The following is a 4,304-nucleotide window of genomic DNA, read 5'->3' as shown; positions in this document are numbered from 1 at the left end:
TGAGTTATTTAACTCAAAGGGTTTCTTATTTCTGGCAGTAAGCAAGGGCTTAATAGGCATGTGCCCTTGAAAGAATAATTATTATTAGAGGTTTTCTTTTTTTCTTTCCTTTTTTTTTTTTTTTTTTTTTTTTTTTCATTTGCTTTTTAAAAACACAGTCTTGCTCTAAGCCCAGGCTGGCCTCAAATTGGTAACAATCCTCTGGCCTCTGGCCTCAGCCTACCCGGGGATACAGGTATGAGCTACCACAGCCTGCTCTAGAGGCTTAATTTTAATGAGGCTAACACACAGCTTTCGCTGTTTGTGGAACTTTCCATATAAGTTCTTCTAAATTCTAACATAAGCCTGCACTTATGTTCTTTCTATATATGAAGGTGAAGAACTGGTGAGAGGGTGACTTCTAAGGTCACTTCCAGGGTCTATTCATTTACAGTTTTCACCTGGTTGCTTGGGGCTGGTTCTAAGAGAGGGGAGGGAGAGGAACACAAAGACTCCACCGCCCTCATTCACGAAAACCACTCATTCTCCACCACTGTTTTCTCCAGTTACTACTATGACTGGAGAATCTCCAGCACGTCCATCTGCAGTTTATTATATCCTGTCTGTTGTGGACCTGCCTGTTAGTGTCCCCCCCAAATTCATGCCGAAATCCAAACCTTAAGGTGGAGGTGCCGGGAGGCGGCATCTTTGAGAGGTGACTGGCCACAAAGGTAGGATTAGGGCCCTTATATGAAAAAGCAAGAGAGGAAGATTGTTCCTACCACTTTCTGTATACACATGACCATATGTTTACCAGTTCATCTCACAGCATGAGCCCGGGAGAGTGGGGCCTAAAAATGAGGCAGACTAAAGTCTCCTGCAGTAGTCAACTTTATTCAGAGCATCCGACAACTTATGCTCTGAGGGCTAGGAAGAGTCACCCAAGTACAGTATACAATCACGAGGACAAGCCACACGTGGCAAAACAGGTTTTTGCACTAGAGGCATATGAATAGAAGCTTACGTAAACTCGCTCTTATCTGCTACACCTGGGAAGAGCACAAACCCACATTCCATGAAAAATTCTGTGTTTTGAAGAAACTGAGGTCGGTCACAAGACTCTTATCTTGTATTCTTGGAGTTTTCTCACAAGCACTCAGAATTCTCACATGACTCCATTCTTGGACCTGTGTTCCAACGCCTGTATGAATTAATTTTACAAACAACCATGCTTCATTATGACATTTTCGTACACATATATAATGCTTTGATGATGTTCGCCCTACCGTGCCCCTCTAACTGGCCTCCTTCTCCCCCCAAAACAGCTTCCTTCCTATTTACATGTCTTTTGTTATTGTTGTTGTTGTCATTGTTGTTGCTAAGTCCAGCTTAGTCATATGAGAGAAAACATGTAATTTTTTTCTTTCTGAATCGGGCTTATTTTGCTTAACACGATGTTCTCCAGTTTATTCACTTTCCTGCAAATGGTGTACTTTCATTCTTCCTTATGGTGGACTAAAACTGCATTGTGCACCTAGAGCACATTTTCTTTATCCCTTCATGTGCTGATGGGCACCAGGCCGACTCCTATCTTGGCTGTTGTGAACAGTGCTGCAATAAACATGGGTGTGTAGCCATCTCTGTTGTTTGCTCACTTTGATTTCTTTCGGCATATACCCAAGCACGGGTATTTGCTCCCTCTCTCTGTGCTGTGTAGTTGGCATTCTCAAAACAAAACAACCCTCAGCAGACACTGGGCTGGCGACCTCTCCGCTTGTGTGAACTTCCCAGCGTACGGGTTATTTTGCTATTGTGACCTGTGTTGAGATGGAACGTGGTAGTGAGATGGTTGTGTGCCTATACTTAATGATGCCAAAGGACCTTTGCAATTGTGGGTAGAGGGCGGTCTAGGGGAGAATGGCTCAGCAGCCCAGATTGTCAAGCCGGGACTTTAAAGTCAAGTCTCCTGGTGCCTCTGAAAGGAAAGAAAAAGCTGCCAAGTGTCTTCTTAGAGAGTTATAACCAGAACAGCTGGTAAACACGTGGGCGGTAACCCCATCGTGACCAGAGCCCCAACGGAAGGGAACGAGTTATTGAACACTAAGGAAAAGACAATTCCTGCCAAGCTGAGAGCCCGTGTTTATGTTCTAGTGTTTTTGGGGAGGCGGAGAAGAGGGGAAATTGGCCATTTAGCTGGATACATTGCTAATCCAAGTGTTGAAAAGGGGCTCAGGTCCTAATGGTAAAACATGAGAAGGAAGCAATCTTTTGAAGTCAGAATTGCTGAGCAAAGGGAACTAGAACGTAGAAGATTTAGAAAATTCTCACCCTCCCCACCCTGTGAGAACTGAGAAAGCAGGCTCATGGGAAGTCAGTCATCTCCGTGTGTGGCCAACCAACAAAAGCCTAAGTTCTGTGGATATTTGTGTGACGGTGAGCTGTGCAACCTGAACAGAATGCCACCAGTGTGAAGAGAAGGGGGAAGGAGAGGGCCAAAATAAAGAATGGCTGTCATGCGAGGTGTGGTAGTTTATTCCTGCAATCCTAGAACTTGGAAGGCTGAGGCAGGAAGATAGTTCAAAGTCATCCTGGGTTACATAGTATAATAAGCCCTGTCTCAAAAAAGGCACATTTCTGATCCCTAACTTGTGAGGTGGAGGCAGGAAAATTGTTGCACGTTTGAGGTGGGCCTGGTCTATCTTGTAAGCTTCAGATCAGCCAGGGCTACAAAGCAAGACATGGTCTCAAAAAAGAAATCAAAGGAGGAGAAGGAGAAGGTTGGAAAGGAGGAAGAGAGAGAGAAAGTGGAAGAAGGCATCAGTTTTATTGGTGAGATCATGGAGCTATTGGAAGGCAGAAATGCACTATTTTCAGAGTGTGGGGGTTCAAGCCCTCCTTACTAAAACTTCAGGCGCAGAACCTCAGCTTTGTGGGCTGCAGTTGAGAGACTGCAATTCCAGCTGATTTAGGAGATTGGAATGATACCCCAGTAGGCAGGATCAATGGAGAAGACAGTGACTTCAACCGCTGCATCTCGGTCACACCAAGACCAAGGAAAAACAAGGGGAAAGAGAGGGTTTACCTGTGTCTGTTTAAAAGATTAATCTGAGCAAGCACTCAAGAGGCAGCAGTGAGATGGTCCTGCCTGCTTCACATTGACTGTCTTTACAACAAACAGAAAGGACCAAGGGCTTGACCCAGAGGTTGTACGTACCACGTCTGCCTAAACTGCAGTGGCCAGCGCCTCATCCGGAGTGTATCCGATCTCTGTGTGGTCATGTGTCTAGCAAAAACTATCTTCTACAAGAAGGGGGAAGTGATGTCACAGGCACAGCAAGCAGACTCAGCCTGCCTCAGATTGAGACAGTGGGTTACTAGGGAGTAGCCATCAAGCAGACTCAGAGAAAAAGCAGCAGCAGGAGGTGGGACCTCCGGAAAGTAAGAACGGCCTCAGGCCACCTGCTGGCACCAGGTGCTTGGCTCCATGATCTCCAGCAGCTTTCCTTCCTCAGCTTACAGTAACCTGGCATAAGCCAGTCCCAGCAGCCTTGACATCAAAGAGCACTGAGGTACACACCCAGAACACTTGCTCCTGGTGGACTGGGGCGTACACTTTTCTCTTCCATTCCTGACACCGGGTGAAGGCCTAGGGAGCAGCGCCCATGCTCAGGAGGTAAATATTGGTTTGACTTACTGTGCTGCTTCCTGTTGCAGCTGGATGCACTTATTATCTGTCTCCGTTGTTTCTGCAGATTATAGAAGGGAGGTTTCAGATCGCCTCAGAAAAACAGTCTTGAGGACTTCAGGGAACCTCTCAGTTCAGAACTTGAAGAGGAAAATAGTAACAGTTTTAGCCCAGCCCTTCCTTGAAACCTGTCAGCACTCAAAGAGCAGGGGCCGTCAGCAGCAGCGGTAATGCAAACAAACCACACTGTTATGAGAACCAGAAGGGCTACGGAGGGCTGGAGGGCTCAGTTCCCTCCAGAGCAGACAAATGCTCGCAGACCTATGAGTGACATACCAAAACGATCAGATCACCCTCGAAAGAATATGCTCATGCCCAGATTTAAAGAGCCTTGCATGAAGCTGTTTATTTTCTTTTTTCCAGTGTTTTACATTTAACCAGCTGGAGAGAAGTACCATTTTGGGCATGGGTAGCGCGTGGCTATAATCCCCAGGCTGGAGCAGGTCAGCCTGAGCTCCATGGTGAGTTCTCAAAAAAAGTACCATTTTATTAAACTTTTGTAAAACGAAGGTTTACACCTGCAACTGGCACATTGGATACAAAGCAACATCGCCCAAAAACGCATGGTTTGTTGATTCTC

The 4,304-nt window shown here is 46.0% G+C and overlaps 1 long non-coding RNA gene across 2 annotated transcripts; it reads right to left on the bottom strand.

Moving 5' to 3' along the window:
* Positions 1-854: 854 nt before the first annotated feature.
* Positions 855-3,712, bottom strand: LOC129692060 (uncharacterized). 2 transcript variants are annotated; one of them, XR_008722613.1, is made up of 2 exons: positions 3,674-3,712; positions 855-1,180 (listed from the first exon to the last, which is right to left on the bottom strand). It is a non-coding gene; the product is annotated as an uncharacterized LOC129692060 (long non-coding RNA). The 2 variants fall into 2 exon arrangements; XR_008722612.1 differs by lacking the exon at positions 3,674-3,712 and adding an exon at positions 3,194-3,322.
* Between the last annotated feature and the right edge of the window lie 592 nt (positions 3,713-4,304).

This window comes from Psammomys obesus, unplaced genomic scaffold (genome assembly GCF_907164565.1).
Source record: "Psammomys obesus unplaced genomic scaffold, mPsaObe1.curated_primary_1811, whole genome shotgun sequence".
Taxonomy (NCBI): Eukaryota; Metazoa; Chordata; class Mammalia; order Rodentia; family Muridae; genus Psammomys; species Psammomys obesus.
Note: the sequence above shows the minus strand (reverse complement) of the source record. Positions and strands in the feature narration are given on the sequence as shown.